The sequence below is a fragment of the Lithobates pipiens genome, unplaced genomic scaffold (assembly GCF_037356315.1).
Source record: "Lithobates pipiens isolate NorthernLeopardFrog02 unplaced genomic scaffold, aLitPip1_a1.2 Scaffold_25, whole genome shotgun sequence".
NCBI classification, from domain to species: Eukaryota; Metazoa; Chordata; class Amphibia; order Anura; family Ranidae; genus Lithobates; species Lithobates pipiens.
In genome coordinates, this window is record NW_027507787.1 from 124,789,211 (window position 1) to 124,815,858 (window position 26,648).

Sequence of the window (26,648 nt, forward strand, 5' to 3'; positions counted from 1 at the left end):
AATATCACAAAATTGTCGAAGGTCCCCTGGTGTCCTCAACATTGCTGTGCGATTTCCAACTGTAGCTTGCAGGCAGAGTGGAAATTTCCAGCGGTAGGGGATGCGATGTTCTCTGAGAACTTGGAGAAGCGGCCGAAGGTCCCTTCTGTGTTGTAGGGTTATGGTGGACAAATCTTGGTATATCTGGATACGCGCTCCTTCATGTTCTAGGTTAGCGTGGGTACGTGCAAGTCGCAGAATTTCTTCCTTCTGTGCAAAGTTAACCAAGCAACATACAGCATCTCTAGGTGGGTCAGTGTCTCTGCCTCTTGGTCTAAGCGCTCTGTGACACCTCTCCATCTCCACCGGGGCGTCTGGCAGTCTGCCCAAAAGCGTGTTAAAGATCGCCCATACTGCAGCTTGTAGGTGGGGGCTTTCCACTGTTTCTGGAATCCCTATGATGCGGAGGTTGCGCCTGCGGCCCCTGTTGTCAAGGTCCTCCATATGTCTATGCATGTCAATAAGGTTCTGCGCCTCTACAGTGGATGCCTGCTGCAGTTGGTGAATGGCCACCCCATGTGTTGCTGTGGATGTCTCAACTTGGTCCAGCCTGCCAGCCACTGCTCTAATCTCTGACTTCAAGTCAGAGACCGCTGCGCTCAGTGAGCATTTAATGTCAGCCGCCACTTGTTGGAGGTCAGCCAGGCATAAGAGGGGTGAGGTGTGTGAAGCTCCCCTACCTGACTGGTGGCTGTCCGTGTGCTCCATGGCCGCCGGGAGGTGTCCACTCTGAGCCATGGCTCGTGGCGCGGCCTGGGATGCGGCCTGCAATGCGGCCTGTGGTGCTGCCTGTGATTCGGCCGGCTGCGATCGAAACATCGCCGGTATATTTCTGCCGAGCGGCGGAGCCGGATCCTGTTGCGGCCGGGAGGTAGAGCGACTTCTCCCAGCCATCCGCGGTGCTTTTTCGGAGGACTCCCTGCGTATGTAAGGGCTTATATGAGGAACGGAGGACGGAGCTCGTCTCCTAAGCGGCCATCTCGCTCCGGTGCCAGGCCACGCCCCCTCCGTGTCGGAATTTGAATGTGAGCATGCGTGGCACTTGGTCCGATGAAAATGCTCTACACATGATTGGATTAGGTCCGACCGGCCCAGTTGGTCGGGAAATATTTCCAACATGTTGGAAAATTGGGTCGGACGGAGATTCGGACGGAATCAGTCGGACGCATACCACACACAGTCGGATTATCTGACGACACGGTCCGATAAGACGCATTCCGACAGATTCTCCGACCGCGTGTACAAGGCTTTAGACGAGAATGGTATTGGGGCTGTATCAGGTTGGTAAGGTGTTACAAATTGTCCTCGAGCCGGGGTATTCGAGGCTGTGGGCCATGGTATGAAAAAGGTAGCTTGATACAGCAGATTTGGTAGCCCATGCTCGCCTCCATATACCTGCTTTAAGAGCCAGTTAGTTAGGATGATATATTATGGTTGATGTTTTTTCCATTTGTTTAATAAAAGGCTGCTATGGCCATTTAAAACCCATAAAAAGTCTGGTGTTTTATTTGTATTAAGGTTGGTGAGTTAGGAGAAAGTGGTCATGGCAACCGGTAAGTCCGAGATGAAGCTACGCTAATAGCCAGCAAAACGCATTGACGTCACACCAGGACGCTGGACGAGCCTTGCATAGGCTGGAGACAGGGGACGCAGCTTGGTTAGCAGAGTGTCTTTTTTCCAAAAACCAGCTACAAAACACTTCTTTCCCATAAGGAAGACCGAAACCTTTTTCAGCTCATGCGGGTTACATAAGGTGGACTCCTAACAGCACAGGACCACAAGTGCTGATAAAAGCAATCCACATCGGAAAACAAATGATCGGTGTACGATCGGTCTGTGTGTGCGGCACACTGAGTGGACTTGGCTAAATGTTGGATTATAGCGCCTATGATATGCCCGCAGAGTGAATGGTGAAAGGTTGGACTTCTTGTCTTTACCTTAACAGAGAATCAGACAACGGTGCTCAGGAGAGCCGTGGTAACGTACATCTATCTGAACATTTAAAATCAGCCAAAGAATTATTGGGATACCGCGGGGTCCATAGATATAACTGTAATGAATAGCCTCATTGTCTGAAAAGCTCAGTAGGTTTGTAACATACTTACCTTGTGTGGCTTCGGTTTTAGCCTGTCTAAAGGAATGGATATTTGTATGGACAAAATTCTTTGAAACAAAGTAGCATGGTCTAAATGGAAAATATATCTACATGAAATTTGTTTACACTAATGTTGGTGAATGGACTTGCACCTTATATTTATTAGTCAATGAACGCTCTGCTACAAAACTAGGTAGAAACCAGGCTGAGAGCAATAATTGTAGGCTAATTACCTGCCTTCTCCCCTAAGCTTGCTATTGACTGCTTGGTAAATGTTTAAAGATACTGGAGTATTTCTCAAGGTTTAATTAATATATAAAGATCAATTACAGGAGCCAACAGCAATTGGTCCGGACCAGCGTCACTTTCTGTGTTTGTTGTGTGTGTTATTTATGTATGTCCTGTTGGTAGTCAGTCTTTCTTGATATATGTACTGTCTATTTAAATATGGGTATTCTTTATGAATTAATTTAATTATGGTTAATAATGTAATTTAATATATAAAAATAAAAACATAATTTTTTGTATGAATTAACTTTATCCTGAAATATATTTTTTGGTGCCCAAAAGTAACCTCTTTTGCAGTTTGAGTCTTTTCAACTGCGTTTTTTCTTTTTTCATATGCTATTTGGTTACGGCACCAATACCCTAATTAAGGATTTAATAGTGGTCAAATAAAAGTGACCCATTATTAGTGGATAAACTTGCACCCTTTTCCCTTTCCCCTTTCCCTAAAATAAATCAACCGGTAAGTCTGCAATACACCAGTCAAGAATCAGGCCTGTAATGGGATGCTCAGCATTAGAGTGGAAGGCCTGCATGATTGGGGGGGGGGCAGGGTAGTCTGTAGTTGGGCAGATTGAAAAAAAAAAGTAATTAAATATTAAGGTTCACAGACATTGGTTTAGAGTAAGGCGTGGTAGGGCGGAGTAGGTCAAGTTAGGGTGGAGTCAAGGAGGGTGTAGGCAGTGGGGGAGCATGATAGGGTCAGTTGGAGCCAGGTAGTTCAAGAGAATTTTCCCTCCCTCCCTCCCTCCCTTAGGTTCGCAGTTGGACTGTTAAATTGGGTAGGGGGTTGTGTGTTGTCTGGTTATTTGGTCATGCGAGGGGGGGGTTGGTTTGTGTCATAGCAGCGGCAGGGGTCTCTGGGTTTTTTGAAGGTGGGCATGGTCAAAATGTTATGTGGAGTATGGTGGGAGGGGCTCCTCTTTGGTATGGGTACCTTCCTGAATTAAGTGACGTCATTAAGACGAGAATGGTATTGGGGCTGTATCAGGTTGGTAAGGTGTTACAAATTGTCCTCAAGCCGGAGTATTCGCGGCTGTGGGCCGTGGTATGAAAAAGGCAGCTTGATACAGCAGATTTGGTAGCCCATGCTCACCTCCAAATACCTGCTTTAAGAGCCAGTTAGTTAGGATGATATATTATGGTTGATGTTTTTTCCATTTGTTTAATAAAAGGCTGCTATGGTGATTTAAAACCCATAAACATTCTCGTGTTTTATTTGTATAAAGGTTGGTGAGTTAGGAGCAAGTGGTCACGGCAGCCGGTAAGTTTGCAATACACCAGTCATGTGAAAACACATAAAAAATATCCTTTTAAATACACATACTTACCCTTTTGTTCTATGCAGCCTTTAGAGATCTTTGTAGGTACAAAGATATGTGACCATTGGAAAGACTTGATAAGTAGGCCTAGGGGTACATACGGTTTATATGGGACCAATTCACAAGACTGCATCATGTAAAGAAATCCTGACAGTTAAAAACAGACTTTCTTTGCGGTTGAGGTTTTAAATTCTTATGACTCTTGAATTTTTAACATGTGAAGTGTATTCATAGCTTTATGCAGTAGTTACAAACCGATTATATGAGCTCATTTAAAACCAGTTTAGGGAATTCATTATATATGAAATTAAAGTACAGATAAGTTAAGTACACACACATGCAGGGTGCTCCTCAACTTTATAGCTCAAGCTATTACTGAAATGGACTAAAGCATTAATGACGGCAAATACAAACAAGGCTTCCACTAGATTTAAATAACTCAGCACATACAATGCCAAACTGTCTGGTAGTCAGTAAATGTAGTACATAAATATAAATTATTTATTTTTTATGCATCACATTACAGCACACTGTTTGTTTTCCTTCTCTTGCCACGTACTTCTGATACCTTCAAGTAAAAGCTAATGTTTACAGTTGTTTTTCATAGTGTGCATTTAGACCAAATCCTATCCTCTTGAAATCACTTGGTAAAACTGGAGATTTGCACCTAGATTAATCTCAGCCAATTAACATTTCAGCTGGAAGTCCTTGTGAGGATTAGTTCCAGATGGGTCCACTTTATTTTGGTGTTTTCCAGCTCAGTGCCAGCTGTCTGGAAGCCGAAAAAGCAGTGAAGAGCAAACATGGAGACTTTCTGTTGCCCTCGCTCTCTCAAAAAATGTAATAACCCAAAGAATGATCAAAAAAAGATGAGGAGAATTAAATTAATTAAAAGTCAAGAAGAATCACAGTCTTGTATTTTTACTCAACAAGCATTGGCTTTGAATGCATGTGGGCTGTCTTTTAAAATCCATTAAGATGTCACAGGAATCCATGGTACATATTCATCTTATAAAGCATACTATATTCGCAATCTCACACTTCCTGTTGTCATAACACTTCTTTCAACCATCCATCGTATTTATGGAAACATCATACTGCCCCATGACTTATTTCAGTTGATAGTCATATTTTGTTCTACTATTGCATTTTGTCTTTCATGAAGAAAAATAAATAAGCTGCGCTACATCGATAACATACAAATTAAATAGATGAGTGTTATAAATTCACCTGTGTGCTACACCACACCGGCCAGAGCAATGCAAATGCCACAGTAACCACTCTGTGGTAAACCTATATATGTGTTAGACAATAAATCTAAACTCAAATAAACTCTATAAAAGAATAATAACATCTGTGAAAAAACAAAATGACACCAGAATGAATTTAGAAGAACGTGTAAAAAAGATTCCTATAAAGGTGATGACCATTAAAATAAAATCCAGTTACAGGTGATTTAAAAATAAAGCTTACACCCATGCATATTTAACAAAAATAAACATAAAAGTCCTTCAATAAAAAGGGAAAACAGCAGATTCCTCCACTTGTGAACTGTGTGCAATCCACCACCAATATCTGAAGATTCACTTCTTACCAGAAGTCTGTGACCCCCCCCATTACAGAGGGTCGCAGAAAGCGTGTATAGATAACGTGTTCTGCTGATCTCCTTAATACACCATCTCTACCATATAAACTGTATATCCAAAGATCTTCAGCTTATCTCATATAACCCAAGATTCATGGATGCGTCAGTTTCTCAAATGGATTAAAAATTCCTGATGGGACATGGACTTCTCTGTTAGAGCACTGCCAAGTCTGGGTTTCCTCTAAGAAACTTCACCTGTGCAGGTAACTTGGGGCAGCCACAGTTAGGTACAGTTAGGAATGGAATAATATTGCATGTTATATATGTTGCCAGGTTTACAGTAAGTTATGTAGTGTTGATTCAACTCAGAGCCTCGTTTGAAGTTATTCAAAAGGGTGCATTTGAGGTTTTGGCATACTGTTAAAGAGCTTGGGTCCATAACTACCATATGGGTGTGTGTAACATCACTACAGCAAAAGGTGATGAGTAGCTATGAGGAGAATCAGCAACCAGTCATTGGTGTGCTACCTGATAGGTGACAGGTAATACACCAACCCCATCCGATGGTGATGGGGTCGGTGTTTAGACTCCCTCCCTAGTTGTCTGTTTTCGTCGGTCACTGGGAGTGGATTAGCATTATGCAGTCCAAACCACTTGCCTTGGTAAGGAAGGAGACAAGTTAAATGAGAGCATGGAACCCATTCTGTGACAGAAGTACGACGAATAGTGGAGTGGGCAATCATTCAGCCTTTGCTTCTGAATGCAACACATACATCACAGCATGTGTCTAAAACATGGGACAAATAAGCTTTAGGAGGAACTCTGTATCTTGGGTACTGTACACATATGACTCATCGTGGAGTAAGGAGACCACCTTAATATTTGACTTTGCACATGATTATGGCTCCTGCCTGGTCCTCGAGCTTTGGTGAGCATGACTTTAGGTCAACTATTACCCCGTGCAAGGGTTAGTAACCCTGTTCAATGCCTGGTGTAGTCCAAAGAGCCCACCCCAAGGAGAAACCTCTCATGTGACCATGTTTGGCACCCAACAAGAGAAGAATAAATGGAGGATGTGATGGACCACCAGTCGGCCCCCCCTTACAGACCCCCCTGCTGAAGTAAAGCAGAACAGAATGGATGTCACTTTTGTGACATCCATGTCCTTTCAGTGTTTAAAGGAAGAAGGCGCTTTAAAGGGTATAATAGTTTAATGATCGTATGTGTGCACCCTCATCCCATTAGATTAGTTTAGAGAAAATGTGAATATCTCCTTTCTCCCAAGGTAGACATCAACAAGAAAAGGGGGGTGAGTATCGGGACTATTATGGGTTTAATATTGTAATGATGACATTTTCTCTCATGTCTCAACAAACTGTGCAGATTTGTCTAACTTTATTATTATTTGTGAGTTTTGTATCTATTGATATTAATGATATGTCTATATCTATTTGTATATCTGCAGACTTAGGTGTTATCCTGACGAAGCAATTAAGCGAAACTAGTTGAATAATCACCTCATGAGTCTCTACCAACTGTATTTTGAGATTTCGTATATTTTTATATGTCTCATTTTTATCTGCTTTCCTTAAATAAATTGTTTTTTTATGACTTATTGTCCTGATATCCAATTCTTATGTATAAAAAATACTTTATGTGCCCCGTAATAGTCCCGATACTCACCCCCCTTTTCTTGTTGATGTCTACCTTGGGAGAAAGGAGATATTCACATTTTCTCTAATCCTTTCAGTGTTTGTTTTTTTTTTTATCAAAAAAAGCTTTTTATTGAGCCACCTCAAAAAAGTACAACCAAACTATTAAAGCTTCTCATATTGCATAGCAGAGATACAAATGCAAAAAGGTGAGCAAAATATCAAAGTACTGTAAAGTGTTTTGGTAAGGTAGCTTCCTCAAGGTAAAATGGACATTAAACATTGTCGCATAAAATATAATACAAGAATAAAAAGGAAAAGCAGAAAACAAAAGGAAAACAAGAAAGTCTGAAAAACCCAACATTAAGCCAGTCACAGCTCAATCACCTGCTATACCATATTAACCACTTCAGCCTCGGAAGGATTTACCCCCTTCCCGACCAGAGCACTTTTGCGATTCGGCACCGCGTCGCTTTAACTGACAATTGCACGGTCATGCAACGTGGCTCCCAAACAAAATTGGCGTCCTTTTTTTCCCACAAATAGAGCGTTCTTTTGGTGGTATTTAATCACCCCTGCAGTTTTTATTTTTTGTGCTATAAACAAAAAAATAGCGACAATTTTTTTTACTTTTTGCTATAATAAATATTCCCCAAAAATATATTGACAACATTTTTTTTCCCTCAGTTTAGGCCAATACGTATTCCTTTAAATATCTTTGGTAAAAAAATCGCAATAAGTGTTTATTGATTGGTTTTGCGCAAAAGTCTACAAAATAGGGGATAGTTTTATGACATTTTTATTAATATATTTTTTTTACTATTCATGGCGGCAATCAGCGATTTTTATCGTGACTGCAACATTATGACGGACACATCAGCCAATTTTTGGGACCATTGGCATTAATACAGCGATCAATGCTATAAAATTGTATTGATTACTGTAAAAATGTCACTGACAGTGAAGGGGTTAATCACTAGGGGCGGGGAGGGGCTAAGTGTGTCCTAGGGGAGTGTTTCTAACTGTCTGGGGGATGGGCTTGTGTGACGTGGACACTGATCGCTGCTCCCGATGACAGGGAGCAGACGATCAGTGTCCTGTCATTAGACAGAATGGGGAGATGCTGTTTACATCGACACCTCCCCGTTCTTGAGCTCCGTGACATGATCGTGGGTATCCCCGCAGCGATCGCTGCGGGTCCCGCAGGCATGGTCACGGAGCTCGCGGCAGGCGCACGCACATGCATGGCGGGAATTTCAAAGTAACGTATGAATACGTTACTTTTCCCAGCCATGCCATTCTGCCGATGTATATATGCCGACAGTGATCGGCAAGTAGTTAAAGTGTTTGTAACCCTAAACAAAAAAAACAAAAAAGAGATCCAGTTCCCTTATACAAGATTAAACAGCACAGTTCTTGTGCTACCTAATCTGCCTCTCTCTAAACTGTAAAAAAAATCTGGCTGATGTTGCGCAGAATATTGAAAAAAATGCACTGGAAGCTTCTTGGATGCAGAGAATATTTTAGTTTCATTGAAGCTATTAGATTATCTTACAGCATGAGAAACAGGAAACAGGAACTAACCACAAACAAGTACACAGAGGAAAAACAGTGTTTCCTCCTATTACATCATATCATAGATACACACTATAATGATGCAGCGCCACCTGCTGGTAAATACAGGTATAATGCATATGTATAGTTCATAGTGTATAAAGCTACTATGCTGTTGTTCTTCCAACACCCCTTCTCAACAGCATGTGCTTTGTCAAATTATATTCAGCTTCTTCTTGACTTAATTATGATGTTCCTTCAACAAAAGCTTGGGGAGTGCATCAGCAGTCATCTCCTCTGATGGGCCGTATTGAATGTCAATAACTCCTTGCTCTTGATTGTCCCTCAGTAGGTGATACTTGTCATCAATGTGTTTGGTCCTGGGATTGACCCTTTCTAATTGTGTCAGCTTTATACATCCCTGGTTGACTTCAAAAATGAGAATTGGTTTTGACATGTCTACCCCAATGTCCACAAAAAAAGTTGATGAATCTATATTGCTTCTTGATACACTGCTGCAATGTACTCTGCTTCAGTTGAAGATAGAGCAACAGTTACCTGCTTTCGACTAGGCAAATTTATGGTTCCTTTTCCTTACTGGAAGATGACTCCACTTGTGGATTTGCGGTCTGTGCAGTCCCCAGCCCAATCAGCATCCACATATTCAACCAGTTTTGGATTGGATGTTGCTGGTAATCATAACTTGACAAGGAGCTGAGACTTTCCTGCACTGCATAGTATGCCCACTTCTATGGCTGGTCTTGTTACAGTGGCAAAATATAGGGACATGTTCTGTAATAAATACCATTGTTAGATAGCACGTTTTCTGCTTAATTGCTTGTATAACAGTGTAAATTTGCTGTCCCCTCAAAATAACTCAACACGTAGCCATTAATGTCTAAACTTCTGGCAACAACAATGAGTACACCCCTAAGTGAAAATGTCCAAATTGGGCCCAAAGTGTCAATATTTTGTGTGGCCACCATTATTTTCCAGCACTGCCTTAACCCTCTTGGGCATAGAGTTCACCAGAGCTTCACAGGTTACCACTGGAGTGCTCTTCCACTTCTCCATGACGACATCATGGAGCTGGTGGATGTTAGAGACTGCTTGCCTCCACCTTCTGTTTGAAGATGCCCCATAAATGCTCAATAGGGTTTAGGTCTGGAGACATGCTTGGCCATCACCCTCAGCTTCTTTAGAAAGGCAGTGGTCATCTTGGAGGTGTGTTTTGGGGTCCTTATCATGTTGGAATACTGCCCTGAGGCCCAGTCTCCGAAGGGAGGGGATCATGCTTTGCTTCAGTATGTCACAGTACATGTTGGCATTCCGTTCCCTCGGTGAACTGTAGCTCCCCATTGCCCTCAGCACTCATGCAGCCCCAGACCATGCCACCAACATGCTTGACTGCAGGCAAGACACACTTGTACTCCTCACCTGGTTGCAGCCACACATGCTTGACCTCATCTGAACCAAAGTTTATCTTGGTCTCATCAGACCACAAGACATGGTTCCACTAATCCATGTCCTTAGTCTGCTTGTCTTCAGCAAACTGTTTATGGGCTTTCTTGTGCATTATCTTTAGAAAAGGCTTCCTTCTGGGATGGCAGCCATGCAGGCCAATTTGATGCAGTGAGCGGTGTATTGTCTGAGCACTGACAGGCTGACCCCCCCCCCACCTCTTCAACCTCTGCAGCAAGGTGGCAGCACTCATATGTCTATTTCCAAAAGACAACCTTTGGAAATGACGCTGAGCACGTGCACTCAACTTCTTTGATCGACCATGGCGAGTCCTGTCATGAGTGGAACCTGTCCTGTATGGTCACGGCCATATTCTTATAGCCTGGGCCATCTTTATGTAGGGCAACAATTCTTTTTTCAGATCTTCAGAGAGTTCTTTGCCATGAGGTGCCATATTGAACATCCAGTTACCAGTATGAGAGAGTGAGAGCGATAACACCAAATTTAACACACTTGCTCCCCATTCAAATCTAAAGCCCCATACACACTATCAGTTTTTCTGCTGAGTTTTTCCTTCAGGTTTACCAAAACCATGTAGTGCAAGGGCCTGCCTGATTTCATACAAATTGAAACTTCTAAGGTTTGACCTCATATTATATGGTTTTGGTAAATCTGAAGGAAAAACTGGTAGTGTGTATGGGGCTTTAGATCTTCTAACACTAAGGAGTCACATGAGACCGGGGGGGGGGGGAAATGGCTAATTGGACCCAATTTGGACATTTTCACTTAGGGATGTACTCACTTTTGTTGCCAGGGGTTTAGACATTAATGGCTGTGCGTTGAGTTATTTTGAGGGGACAGAAAATTTACACTGTTATACAAACTGTACACTCACTATTGTAGCATTGTAGCAAAGTGTAATTTCTTCAGTGTTGTCACATGAAAAGGTATAAGAAAATATTTACAAAAATGTGAGGGGTGTACTCACTTTTGTGAGATACTGTATATTCATCTGTCTTCTTGATTTCTGGAGTAGGTCTGCTTTACTTCTTAAAAATTCCTCTCTAGTAAGCCCCTCATTCGCTTTCTTATTCTACATCCTTGCAGATTGTTTAACCACTTGCTGACCGCTGTCGGCATATGTACGTCAGCAGAATGGCACGGCTGGGCAAAGTAACGTACCCATACGTTACTTTGAAGTTCCCGCCGTGCGCACTTGCACACCTGCCTGGAGCTCCTTGACCGTGCCTGCAGGACACGTGGACTCGAACGCTGCGGCGATACCCACGATCATGTCACAGAGCTCAAGAACGGGGAGATGCCGCTGTAAACAGCATCCCCCCGTTCTGCCTAATGACAGGACACTGATCGTCTGATCCCCGTCATCGGGAACAGCGATCAGTGTCAAAGTCACACAAGCTCATTCCCCAGTCAGTTAGAAACACCCCCCTAGGACACACTTCACTAGTGATGGCCGAACGGTTCGCCCGGCGGTCGTTTCGTGGCGAATTTCGGCTGTTCGCGGTCCGCCCATCCGTGGTCCGCCCGTTCGGCGGACTATTGGCGCCGTTCGCCCGGCGGACTTCCGTGTTTACTGTGTAAAAGAACTTTGACCTATGATGACACATCCATCATGGGGTACAGGACAGCCAATTGAGACATTACAGCACATGGACACTTGGACATTCCCCCTAACTTATAAATAGACCAGATCCGGCGGCCAGTTTACATTCTTTCTTCTGTCACTATAGGGAGAGGTTGCTGTGTGAAGCAGGGAGAGATTGCAGTGACCCAAATCGCTAGCTATTTGGTACACAAAAGTTATTTTCAGGACTGGTATAGGTGTTAGGTGTATATAGGTTTGCTGTGCTACTGATTGTTGCAGCAGCCTGAGTGTCTTTTGTCAGTTTAGAGAAAGGGACAGGACGGTGTGTCTGCTGTAGGGACAGTCAGTTTAGTCATTAGCTGTTACTATCAGGTCCACAAAAGTGCTATTCCAGTTATTGTTCCAGTAGCCTCTGTTTTGTCAGTTTATATAGGGACAGGCAGGAAGCAGTGTGTGAGGCAGTGAGGGTCAGTTTAATCAGTAGCTGTTACTATATTAGGTCCACAAAGGTTATTTTCGGGACTGGTATCAGTGGTATGGTAATAAGCTTGTACACGTATAATATTCTTTCTTCCAAATATAGAAAGAAAATTATACTTGACTGCTGCCCTTCTGCTGCAGTCTGCTAATCATTCACAACCTACTTGTTCCACAAAGGCCCTTATAAGGACTGGTAATAACCTGGTGTAGGGTGCTATAGTACATAGGGTTGAGTGAGGTACAGTCTGCTATTCTATAAGGACTGGTATTGGTCCACAATACATAGGATTGAGGGGCACTACTGCTGACCGCTGCCCTATACTGCAGCAGTCCTTCATCGGTATAGGGACTGACGTACAGTCTGCTAATCAGTCACACACAACCTACTTGTTCCACAAAGGTCCTTATAAGGACTGGTAACTTGGTCTGTCTAGGGTGCTACAGTACATAGGGTTGAGTGAGGTACAGTCTGCCATTCTATAAGGACTGGTATAGGTCCACAATACATAGGGTTGAGGTGCACTACTGCTGACCGCTGCCCTATATTGCAGCAGTCCTTCATCGGTATAGGGACTGACGTACAGTCTGCTAATCAGTCACACACAACCTACTTGTTCCACAAAGGTCCTTATAAGGACTGGTAAGGTATAGGGTACTACAGTACATAGGGTTGAGTGAGGTACAGTCTGCTATTCTATAAGGACTGGTATAGGTCCACAATACATAGGGTTGAGGTGCACTACTGCTGACCACTGCCCTATACTGCAGCAGTACTTCATCAGTATAGGGACTGACGTACAGTATGCTAATCAGTCACACACAACCTACTTGTTCCATAAAGGTCCTTATAAGGACTGGTAAGGTATAGGGTACTACAATACATAGGGTTGAGTGAGGTACAGTCTGCCATTCTATAAGGACTGGTATAGGTCCACAATACATAGGGTTGAGGTGCACTACTGCTGACCGCTGCCCTATACTACAGCAGTCCTTCATCGGTATAGGGACTGACGTACAGTCTGCTAATCAGTCACACACAACCTGCTTGTTCCACAAAGGTCCTTATAAGGACTGGTAACTTGGTCTGTCTAGGGTGCTACAGTACATAGGGTTGAGTGAGGTACAGGCTGCCATTCTATAAGGACTGGTATAGGTCCACAATACATAGGGTTGAGGTGCACTACTGCTGACCGCTGCCCTATACTGTAGCAGTCCTTCATCGGTATAGGGACTGACGTACAGTCTGCTAATCAGTCACACACAGCCTACTTGTTCCACAAAGGTCCTTATAAGGACTGGTAACTTGGTCTGTCTAGGGTGCTACAGTACATAGGGTTGAGTGAGGTACAGTCTGCCATTCTATAAGGACTGGTATATGTCCACAATACATAGGGTTGAGGTGCACTACTGCTGACCGCTTCCTTATACTGCAGCAGTCCTTCATCGGTATAGGGACTGAGAGTTTTGTCACAGGGTCATTTAAAAAATGACAGGCAGAGGAAGAGGCAGGCCCTTCCGCAGGGGTGGTAGGGGTAGGGCAGGAGCAACAGGCTTGAGCCAAAGTGGGAAGTTGCAGAAGGTGCGTTCAATTACTTTAAAGGACGCACCAGACTTGGTTGAGTGGCTCACTCAGCCTTACTCTTCTGCACCCTCCTCATCCTATCGATCTGCACCCTCTTCTTCACTCTCTGCTATGTGCACCCCCAAAGACACTACCACCAACAACACCACCACCACCACATACCTTCCGCTTGAGTCACAGGAATTATTTTCTGATCCATATCAAGACATTTCTGATTCACTCTTGGTATTGGATCAGGAAGAGGAGGTAGCAACAACCGCCACTCAGCAGTCTAACAACTGTACCCAGATCAGCCCAAGGAGGAGGTTGGTCCCCGGTGTTGCTGCCTACTCTGAGATCTCTACTTATAGCGGTGGGGAAGGTGACGTCAATGATGACGTGTCTAGTGATGTCACGTGGGTGCCCACAATAGAGGAAGAGTAGGGGAGTTCAGAGGGAGATATGGACCAGCAGATAGGGAGGAGAAGCAGGAATAACTTACATTGCACAGGAGGGACAAAGCAGACTGCAAATGTATCATGAGCGAGTCATCGACCATGTACGGTCACATCTGGCGCTCCCAGGACACCGGCACATGGCTCCGCAGTGTGGGCTTTTTTTAACGTGTCCGCTGCTGACAATAGCGTTGCCATCTGTAATCTTTGCAGTCAACGCATTAGTCGCGGTAAGCTCAACACTCACCTAGGGACGACCGCCTTAAGAAGGCACATGAGCAGCCATCACCGAGCCCAGTGGGAGCAACGGAACACACAAAGCCACACTCCAGGCTCTCACCGTCCAGCCTCGTCTTCTACTTCTCCTTCTCCTCTCTCCTTACAATTGTCCTCCACTCCACCTTCCATCACACCAAGCTCACGTTTTTCTGTAAAAAGGCAGGCTTCCGTGGGCCTAATGTTCGAGCGTAAAAAAATGATGACGCCGGATAACCCTCTTGCCCAACGGTTGACGGCTGGCTTGTCAGAACTGATAGCCCGCCAACTACTGCCATATAAACTGGTGGACTCGGAGGCCTTTCGAAAATTTGTGGACATTGGAACACCACAATGGAAGGTCCCAGGAAGGAAGTATTTCTCAGAGAAGGGCATCCCAGAGCTATTTGGCCATGTTCAGCGGCAAGTGAATGTATCTCTGGCACACAGTGTCGGTGCCAAGATACATCTGACCACAGACACATGGTCTAGCAAACACGGGCAGGGAAGGTATATCACTTTTACTGCCCACTGGGTGAACCTTCTGACGGCCGTCAAGCATATAACCCATGGCACCGGTGTAGATTTGGTTTTACCGCCACGGATTGCATGCAGGCCTGACTCTTCTTCTTCTCCTCCTCCTCCTACTCCATCCTCCTCCCTCTCCTCCTCGGCTGACTCCTCCTTTTCCTCTGCTAGCGTCTCTTCCGCTGCGCCGCCCAAGCTCCCCAGAACCTATTCGACATGCCAGGTGAGACGTTGCCATGCCGTGCTGTGTCTGTTGTGCCTGGAAGCCAAGAGCCACACTGGCCCGGAACTCCTTTCAGCTTTGCGTTCACAGGCAGATCAGTGGCTAACACCGCTCAATTTGACAGTTGGTAAAGTGGTGTGTGACAACGGTGCCAATTTGCTTAGCGCATTGAAACAGGGCAAAATCATGCACGTGCCATGCATGGCACACGTCTTAAACTTGGTCGTGCAGCGATTCCTTGTCAAATACTCTGGGGTCCAGGACATCTTGCGGCAGGCAAGAAAAAACTCAGAAGATCTTACACGGCCATGGCTCGCCTTGCTGACATTCAGCGGCGACACAATCTGCCGGTCAGACGTCTTATTTGCGATTGCCCGACGCAATGGAACTCAACCTTCTATATGCTTGATAGGCTGCTCCAGCAGAAATGTGCAGTTAACGTCTACCTGTATGAACTCTGCGGCAGAACAGGTTCTGGGGAGCTGGGTTTTTTTTCACCGCGCCAGTGGCTGTTCATGCGCAACGCATGCAGACTTCTGCGCCCATTTGAGGAGATCACCAAACTGGTCAGTCGCAGCCATGGCGCCATCAGTGACATGGTACCTTATGCCTTCTTTATGGAGCGTGCATTGCGTTGTGTCATTGATCAAGCTGTGGAGGAGCAGGAGCGGGAAGATGAGGAAGTCGCAATGCTGGATGAATTCCCAGGGGGTCTACTCTATCTGAGACAAGTCAACAACAGGAGTCTGAAGAGGAGTCAGAGGAGGATGGTGCCGGGGCGGATGAGGAGGAGCAAGAAGAGCATGCTTTAAACCTTTCTGGGATCCCTGCTGTGCGTGGATGGGGAGAGGAGAATGAAGAGGACGACATTATCCTGGATTATGAGCAGGAGCCAGGCCACCACACCGCTTCCACTTTAGTGCAAATGGGGGCCTTCATGCTCCAGTGTTTTAATAGGGCCCCCCGTAAAAAGCATAAGGGTCAAGGACCAGTACTGTGTGGCAACATACTTAGACCCCCGGTACAAACACAAAATGGCGGAAATGTTACTGCCGTCACAGAGGGCTGGCAGAATGGAGCACTTCTAGGCCTTGCTTCGAGAAATGCTGCATTCTGAATTTGCGTGCGCTGGCAGAGGAGCAATTCCCACTCCCAGAGAAGGAGTTGCGGGTACCAATCCAACGTGCTCTCTATCACGGTGCTGGTGTCAGATGACTCTATCACGGTGCAGGTGTCATTGCTGTATGTCACGCTGCTGGTGATCATCTCCTGCACCCTCTTCTTTGCCTACCCTGACCTTCCCTCTCCTCCATTGCCTTCATGCGCTCCACAGTCCTGAATTGTCACAACAATTTCTCATATAAAAAAAGAATGCTTGTAGTTGTCGATCCCAGATTCACCTCATACATGTGTTATGTCATTGGTCATGTGGTGGGACTATGTTTGCACAGCTATTAATTATTTTGTGGCTGCAAATTTGACCTGTAGGTTTGCGAAGTTCGCCTCCCATTGAAGTCAATCGGGCCCGCCGCAAACGTTCCGGTTCGCGAACTATCGGCCACGTTTGCGGTCCGCGTTCGCGAAACGTCCCGTCGGAAGTTCGTCCATCACTACACTTAACCCTTCCCCGCCCCCTAGTGGTTAACCCCTTCACTGCCAGTGCCATTTTTACAGTAATCAATGCAATTTTAAAGCATTGATCTCTGTATTAATGCCAATGGTCCCAAAAATGTGTCAAAATTGTCCAATGTGTCTGCCATAATGTTGCAGTCATGATAAAAATCTCTGATCGCTGCCATTACTAGTAAAAAAAAAGTTATTAATAAAAATGCCATAAAACTATCTCCTATTTTGTAGACGCTATAACTTTTGCGCAAACCAATCAATAAACACTTATTGCGATTTTTTTTTACCAAAAATATGTAAAAGAATACGTATTCGCCTAAATTGAGGGAAACATTTTTTTATATATTTTTGGGAGATATTTATTATAGCAAAAAGTAAAAAATTTGTTTTTTTTCAAAAATGTTTCTATTTTTTTGTTTATAGCGCAAAAAATAAAAACCGCAGGGGTGATTAAAACACCACCAAAAGAACACTCTATTTGTGGGGAAAAAAGAACGCCAATTTTGTTTGGGAACCACGTCGCACGACCATGCAATTGTCAGTTTATGAAGTGGTAAGTAAAACCTTGGACAGAGGGGTGGCGGTGGACGTGATATATTTGGATTTTGCAAAAGCGTTCGATACAGTTCTGCACACACGGCTCATGTGTAAGGTAAAGTCTACAGGTTTGGAAACATCAGTTTGTAGATGGATAGAAAACTTGCTAAAAGACAGAATTCAGAGAGTAGTGGTTAATGATTCTTACTCTGAATGGTCTAAGGTTATCAGTGGTGTACCCCAAGGTTCAGTGCTGGGACCCTTGCTTTTTAATATCTTTATAAATGATATTGGGTCTGGGATCAAAAGTAACATTTCCATCTTTGCAGATGACACCAAGCTATGCAGTGCAATAACGTCCTTGCAGGATGTCACCAATTTACAAGCCGACCTCAATGCTCTGTCTAATTGGGCGATTATGTGGCAGATGAGGTTTAATGTTGAGAAATGTAAAGTTATGCACTTGGGGGCTAAGAATATGCATGCATCATACACGCTAGGGGGAGTACAACTGGGGGAATACATAGTGGAGAAGGATCTGGGGGTTTTGGTAGATCATAAGCTCAATAATAGCATGCAATGCCAAGCTGTGGTTTCCAAAGCGAGCAAAGTCATTTCCTGTATTAAGAGAGGTATGTACTCCAGAGAGAGAGATATAATTTTACCCCTGTTCAAATCATTAGTAAGACCTCATCTGGAATATGCCGTTCAGTTTTGGGCACCAGTTCTCAAAAAGGATATTGGGGAACTGGAGAAAGTGCAGAGAAGGGCAACCAAACTGATAAGAGGCATGGAGGAACTCAGCTATGAGGAAAGATTAGAGGAACTGAATTTATTCACTCTTGATAAGAGGAGATTAAGGGGGGATTTGATCAACATGTACAAATATATAAGGGGTCCATATAGGGAACTTGGTGTTGAGTTATTCACTTTACAGTCAACAAAGAGGACAAGGGGGCACTCTTTACGTCTAGAGGAGAAGAGATTTCATCTCCAAATACGGAAAGGTTTCTTCACAGTAAGAGCTGTGAAAATGTGGAATAGACTCCCTGCAGAGGTGGTTATGGCCAGCTCAGTGGATTGCTTTAAGAAAGGCCTGGATTATTTCCTAAGTGTACGTTATATAACTGGGTACTAAAATTTATAGGTAAAGTTGATCCGGGGAAAATCCGATTGCCTCTCGGGGGATCAGGAAGGAATTTTTTCCCCTGCTTTAGCAAATTGGATCATGCTCTGCTGGGGTTTTTTGCCTTCCCCTGGATCAACTTTGGGTATAGAAATGGGTATATGGGCTGGTATGATATTTATTTTATATATATATATATATATATATATATATATATATATATATATATATATATATATTTTTTTTTTTTTTTTTTTTTTTTTGGTTGAACTGGATGGACTTGTGTCTTTTTTCAACCTGACTAACTATGTAACTATGTAAAGTGATGCAGTGCCGAATCGCAAAAAGTGCTCTGGTCAGGAAGGGGGTAAATCCTGCTGGGGCTGAAGTGGTTAAGACCGTAGATGCTCTTCTGAAGTTTACACGCAAGGTTATCTCCTTGCTCAAACCATGGTGATTGCTCCATGTAGAGATCTTCGTTATTGTCTCCATATAGGAAAGCAGTTTTAACGTCTAGGTGTTTGACTTGGATGCCGTTTCTTGCTGCGATGCTAAGAAGCACTCTGGCGGTGGAGTGTTTTACAACAGGAGCGAATGTTTCATAGTAATATTCATCAATTTTCTGGGAGTTACCCTTGCCAACTAGTCTGGCTTTGTATGTGTGGGTATTCCCTTCTGCATCTGACTTTACTTTGAAAGTCCTATCGTTTTGCAGTTAGGAGGGAGCACTGTGAGTGTCCAGGTTTTATTTTCTTGAAGTGACTTTAATTCTTCTTCTGCTGCCTTTCACAATTTATTGGCTTCACATTTTGGCTGTTTTCTATGTCTTCCCAGGATGTTGGTTCAAGTATGATGTGTGTTTTGACAATGTGTAGCAGCTTGCAGGGTGGTATCCCCTTTGTAGTCGGAGTGGATCTTCTGACTTCAGGCAGTTCAGCAGGATCTGGTGAGGAGCTTGATTTAGGCAATGTGAGTTCCACCTATTGTTCTGATTCCTGCACATGATATTGCTTTGGTCAACCTGTTCTTCCGGTTTGCTGGGCATATTCACTTCACAGCTTTCAGGGAACTGTGTTTATGGTGATGGGCTTTCATAAAATTAAACACAATTCCTTATTGTCACTCTGTCAGTCATTGGGTGTAGGATTCTGTAACCATTATGCACCATACACACGGTCGGAAATTCAGACAGAAAAAGTCAGATCAGATTATGTTGTTGGAAAATCCGATTGTGTGTGGGCTCTATCAGACTTTTTCTGTCAGAATTTCTGACTGGATCTAAAATTTTCCAACAACAAAATCCGATCTGACTTTTTCCAATCGTGTATAGAGAATTCCAACGCACAAAGTGGCACACATGCTCAGAAAAAATTTGGAGACGAAAGCTATTGGCTACTGGCCTCTACGTAGTCCTGTCGTACGTTTTGTATGTCACCTAGTTCGGAACGATCGGATTTTCAGACAAATTTGTGCGACCGTGTGTATGCAAGACAAGTTTTGGCCAAAATCCGCCAGAAAAAATCTGACAGATTTTGTGGTCGGAATGTTCGACCGTGTGTATGGGGCATTCGTTTTCTCACTGTAGCCTACTAGAATGCCCTCTATGGCTCTGGTCTCCAGATTGGATTGCTTCTCACTTGGAATATAGGCATATGCTTTACATCCAAACACTCTGATGTGCCCCATGCTTGGCCTTGATCCATGCCACATTTTGAATGGAGTACTTTTAATGGCTCTTAAGGGTAGTCTGTTCTGTAGGTAGGTTGCTGTGCTGACTACTTCTCCCGAGTACTTGTGAGGTAGGTTGGCATGCAACAAGGACCTGGCCATTCCTATAAGTGTGCAATTATTCTGTTACACTGTTTTGTTCAGGAGTGTATGGTGTGGTTTTTTGGTGTACTATTCCTTGTCCCTTCAGGTATGGGGTCACTTCTTTGCTTATGTATTCTCCCCCATTGTCGACACGTAATTATTCCTGGTTTCTGTTGGAATTTGTTGCTAGACATGTTTCTCTGATGTTTCATTCTTGTGTTTCATCAGCTAAGTAGTTGTGTACCTGGAATAATCAATGAAAGTCAGTAGATATCTGTTCCTGCTTGACATAGGAGTTTTCATTGGACTGCTTACATCACTGCGTATGAGAAGCAGGGTGTGTGTAACTTTTCTTTCAGATGCCTGTGAAAGGGGAGCACATGTGGCTTTCACCTCAGTACAACACTTGCATTTTATAAACACTTTGCAAGGTACTATTGTCAAATCTTCTGATAAGCCTCTCTTTATAATGTCCTGTATAGCTTCTGGACTTCTGTGCCCCAGCCCTCTGTGCCATAAGTGAATACATTTACTGTGTAGGTCATTAGAGACTAAATTGGCTTGCTGGTCATCCAGTTTTCCTTTTGCGGGGAATTGCTTATTATTGTGAATTGTGCATTCATCACCCTGGAACATAACTGTGAGACCTTTGTTTGCAAGACTTTTCACTAATAGAAGGCTGCCTTCGTGTTCTGGAACATACAGCACTTTCTTTGCAAGGATACTGTGCCTCTTTGTGGTGTAATGCAGTTCAGGAAGCCCTGGCCTTTAACTTCTGCAGTAATGCTTTTCCTGTTTGCGAGGAAAACTTTGTCTTTTGCACTGTAATCAATGTTTGTAAAGGAAGTCTCATCGCTAGTCATGTGGCTTGTCACTCCTGAGTTTATGCACCAGCCGCGTGGATTGCCACTCTGTGTCACTTTAAAGGTGTCACTCTATGATGTGTCTACAGTTTCCTTATCCATTAATTTTCCTTTGACATATTCCAGTGTTAGTTCCTGCTCGGGTCTGGTTTATAAAGCGTTATTAAGAGCACTATAGGTCTCTGGAAGGCTGCAAAGGAGCAGGGCAACAATATGGTTATCTTTGATGTCCTCTCCGATGTCGCGTAGCTGCTCTTAGACCTCTAGTAGGGATGAGCTTTCTGTTCGTGTCGAACATGAGTTCGACTCAAACATTGGCTGTTTGCCCGTTTGTCGAAAACCAAACATTATGGGGCGTTCGCGCCAAATTCAAGCTGTGCATAATGGCCCATAATGCACTGCGGGAGGGCAGTGCATTGCTGTATGATGATTGGCCAGAGCATGCACCATGACCTGCATGCTTTGGCCAATCACAGCGCCCTCAGTTAAGAGAGCCATAAGAGAGCCATAATTGGCCAAAGGTCAAGGACTTGGAAAGGTGTCCAAGTCAAATCTTGCCCCTGGGTATTCCTGCACCATGTAAATCAGACGCTGGCGATGGTTGTTGGAACCGATCATACCTTGGGGCTGCGGACTAAAAAATTGTCTGAACGCATCCGTCAGATGGCCACCTTCTCCACCGCTCCTTCTGTGACTGACTGAAGCCTCAGCAACATGTTGTCCAGGACCAGGAATTTTGAATCTCCCAGTCTCTGGGAATGCGTTGCACAGAACTTTCTGCAGGGCTTCCCAAAGATGTTTCATCCTCTGCAACAGCAAGATAAGGTCTGCAACCTTACCCTTGTAACATGGATCATAGAGGGTTGCCAGCCAGTAATGATCCCTGTCCTTGATCCGACGAATACGAGGATCCTTTCACAGGCTTTGCAGGATCAGAGAGATCATGCAGCATAGGTTAGCTGAGGCATTCAGAGTCCTCTGGGTCACTAAGGATGACATGATCCGCAGCCACCTCCTCTCAGCCACATACAAGTCTACGGGTTTCTTGGGACTGTAAATGATCCCTAAAAGACTGCTGCGGATGCTGCTGATGCTGAGTGCCAGGCTCCACCTCCATTCTGACACAATTCTCCTCCTCCTCCTGCTCTTCGTCCTCTTCCTGTGTGATCGGCGGGCCAGCAGGAACACTGTCTGGATAAAGGGGGCCTTGAGAGGTAAGGAAGTCCTCCTCTTTCTGCCTTTGTTCTGCCTCAAGTGCCCTATCCATTATTCCATGCAGCGTGTGCTCCAACAGGTGGACAAGAGGGACAGTGTCACTGATGCATGCACTGTCACTGCTCACCATCCTTGTGGCCTCCTCAAATGGTGACAGGACAGTGCATGCATCCCTGATCATGGCCCACTGGCGTGGGGGAAAAGAAACAAGCTCCCCTGACCCTGTCCTGGTGCCATAGTCACACAGGTACTCATTGATAGCTCCCTGCAGCATGGCCAATGTTGAGTTCCACCTGATGGGCATGTTGCAGATTAGGCGGTTCTTGGGCAGGTTAAATTCCTTTTGGAGGTCAGCCAGCCGAGCACTGGCATTATATGACTGGCGGAAATGCACAGAGACTTTCCTGGACTGCGTCAGGACAACCGAGTACCTGCCCAAGAACCACTGCACCACCAAGTTAAGGACGTGAGCCAAACAGGGCACATGGGTCAGTTGTCCCTGTTGGAAGGCAGAGAGGAGTTTGGTGCCTTTGTTGCAAACCACCATTCCTGGCTTAAGCTGGTGTGGCACCTCTCAGCCTGCCCCTGCATAGCTGACAGAATATCTGCCCCAGTGTGGCTCCTGTCCCCCAAGCACACCAGCGCAAGCACCGCATGGCATGTTTTTTCCTACATACTTGCGTAGCCCCTTGAACATCTACGGAGCACCACTATTTCCGAGGACAAAGCACTGGAAGATGCCATGGAGGAAGAAGAAGAGGAGGGAGTGGAGGAGAGAGATGTGTCAGAATCACCAGTCGTAGTATTTTGGAGGTGTGGTGGCGGAACAACCTCCAACACTACTGCACCTTGTCCTGCATCCTTCTCAGCTGCCAGCAGAGTCACCCAATGCTCTGTGAAAGATAGGTAACGCCCCTGTCCATGCCTGCTGGACCATGAGTCAGCGGTAATATGCACCTTACTGCTGATCACCCTGTCCAGTAAGGCCAAGACATTGCCTTCCACATGCCAGTAGAGAGCCAGAATCGCCTTTCATGCAAAAAAGTGGCATTTGGGAAACTGCAGCAGTTAAAGTGGGTGTTGTGTGCCTCCTGCAAAGCATACACCTGAATATACCCCTTATTGCTGGTGTTCTGTTTCTGTAGTACATACATCTGCATTCTGCAGCAGTTAAAGTGGGTGTTGTGTGCCTCCTGCACAGTATACACCTGAAGCTACCCTTTATTACTGGTGTTCTGTTTCTGTAATACAGGCATCTGCAGAAGTTAAAGTGGGTGTTGTGTGCCTCCCGCACAATATACACCTGAAGCTACCCTTTATTACTGGTGTTCTATTTCTGCAATACAGGCAGAAACAGCCAAGTTCTTGTGGGCACTCTGCTAGCAGTATACTGATGTCCGATTGTAGCAGGCAAATTTCCCTGCCCCAGCTGCTGGATCGTCAAAAGAAGTTCACTCCCATCCATCCACATGCCCAGTGGTTGAATGTTAGCTTGGCGAAATTGCTAGCACTTCAACTGCTGCCTTTTCATTCAGTTGGTAGACTCGGCCCCCTTACGTGAGTTTGTGCAATGTGTGGTTCCCAAATGCCACTTTTTCTCACAGAAGGCGATTCCGTCTCTCTACCGGCATGTGGAAGGCCTCGCTGGACAGGGCGGTCAGCGGTAAGGTGCATATTACCACTGACTCATGGTCCAGCAGGCATGGACAGGGATGTTACCTATCTTTCATGGCCCATTGGGTCACTCTTCTGGCAGCTGGGAAGGATGCAGGACAAGGTGCAGTAGTGTTGGAGGTTGTTCTACCACCATGCCTCCAAAATGTTACTACTGGTTGTGACACACCTCTCTCCTCCACCCCCTCCTCTTCTTTTTCCTCCATGGCCTCTTCCAGGGCTTTGTCCTCAAAATCAGCGGTGCTCCGTAGACGTTCAAGGGGCTACGCAAGTATGTAGGAAAAAAGATGCCATGCAGTGCTTGCGCTGGTGTCATGGTTATGCAGTGATCTTCCTGTGTTTGCTTACCTTCCCTCTTCAGACTAAGAGGTCAGCCACTTCCACCTGGTGGTTTTTATAACCTCTCCTCTAAGCATGGCTCCACCCCAGGCCCTATCAGGGAGCCCTATATTAACCTGTGCACTGCAGGCCATCAGTGCTGATCAACCATTGTGTATTCCTTTGTGTGTTAGCTTCCTGTTTCCTGCCGTGTGCTCTGCTTCTGTTTTCCGTTACCGACTTTGGCGTGTCTTGACTATCCCTGTTTGCCTGTGATCCTGGCCTTTTGGCATGTACCCGACTATTCTTGTCTGCTTGTGGCCCAGACCTTGGCTTTGTCCCTCACCATCCCTATCCTCCTGCTGCCTACTGTGGGTGTGAGCTGGGGGACCCTGGGGGTCGCGACCTGGAGCCAGTTGCAGCCAAGTCCATTCTCACCACTAGAGGCGCTGGTGAACACCTACTGGCTCTTAGACTCCGCGCCCCAGGGAATCTTACGCTCTAACCCCAGTGGGATCTGTCCCCCATCTGCAGCAGTCAGCCGTAGGGTCCACAACCTTGCAGTGCACTCCTGATCCCTACGGTGTGCACCTGTCACCTTGCCTCAAGGTGACCTGACAGCTGGTTTGTTTGGGGGACAGGAGCCGCACTGGGGAAGATATTTTGTCAGCTCTGCAGGGGCAGGCCGAGAGGTGGTTGACACCACGCCAGCTTAAGCCAGGAATGGTGGTTTGCAACAATGCCACCAACCTCCTCTCCGCCCTCCGACAGGGACAACTGACCCATGTGCCCTGTGTGGTTCATGTCCTTAACCTGGTGGTGCAGCGGTTCTTGGGCAGGTACCCAGGCTTACAGGATGTCCTGAGGCAGACCAGAAAAGTCTGTGTGCATTTCTGCCGATCATATAATGCCAGTGCTCGGCTGGCTGAGCTCCAAAAGGAGTTGAACCTGCCCAAGAACCACCTTATATGTGATATGCCCACCAGGTGGAACTCAATGTTGGCCATCAATGAGTACCTGTGCGACTATGGCACCAGGACAGGGTCAGGGGAGCTTGTTTTTTTCACCATGCCAGTGGGGCATTATCAGGGATGCATTCTCTGTCCTGTCACCATTTGAGGAGGCCAGGAGTATGGTGAGCAGTGACAGTGCATGGATCAGTGACACTGTACCTCTTGTCCACCTGTTGGAGCATACGCTGCGTGGAATAATGGACAGGGCACTTGAGGCAGAACAGAGGCAGGAAGAGGAGGACTTCCTTGCCTCTCATGGCCCTCTTTATCCAGACAGTGTTCCTGCTGTCCCACCCATCATACAGGAAGAGGACAAGGAGGAGGAGGATTGTGTCAGCATGGAGGTGGAGCCTGGCACTCAGCATCATCAGCATCAGTCTTTTAGGGATGATTTACAGTCCCAAGAAACCCGTGGACTTGTACGTGGCTGGGAGGAGGTGGCTGCGGATCATGTTGTCCTTAGTGACCCAGAGGACTCCGGATTTAATGCCTCAGCTAACCTATGCTGCATTGCCTCCCTGATCCTACAAAGCCTGCAGAAGGATCCTCGTATTCTTCAGATCAAGGAGAGGGACCATTACTGGCTGGCCACTCTTCTTGATCCACGGTACAAGGGTAAGGTTGCAGACCTTATCTTGCCATCGCAGAGGAAGCAGAGGATGAGACATCTCCGGGAGGCCTTGCAGAAAGGTCTGTGCAATGCGTTCCCAGAGACTGGGAGGTTACAAACTCCTGGTCCTGGACAACGTGTTGCTGAGGCTTCGGTCAGTCACAGAAGGAGCGGTGGAGAAGTTGGCCGTCTGGCCGATGCGTTCAGACAATTTTTTAGTCCGCAGCCCCAAGGTATGATTGGTTCCAGCAACCATCGACAGCGTCTGATTTACATGGTGCAGGAATACCTAGGGGCAAGGTCAGACTTGGACACCTTTCCCACCGAAAATCCTCTGGCTTACTGGGTCTTGAGGATGGATCACTGGCCAGAGCTTGCACAGTATGCTATTGAGCTACTGGCCTGTCCTGCATCCAGCGTTCTTTCGGAAAGCACCTTCAGTGCTGCTGGAGGCTTTGTAACCGATCACAGGGTGCGCCTGTCCACCGACTCGGTTGATCGACTGACCTTCATAAAGATGAATCAGTCTTGGATCACCACCAGCTACCAAGCACCTGAAGCTGATGTAACTGAATCATTTTTTTTGAAATGCGACATCCCTTCAAGGCTGCCTATGCTGATGCCGAGTGTCCTGTTATGTTGACTGACTATCCTCTTCCTCCTCAATGATCCTGCTGATAGCTTGGAAGAACATTTTTGGCCCAATTTTTCAGCCCCTGTTTAACAGGGGCATGTAATTAAAATTTTTGATGC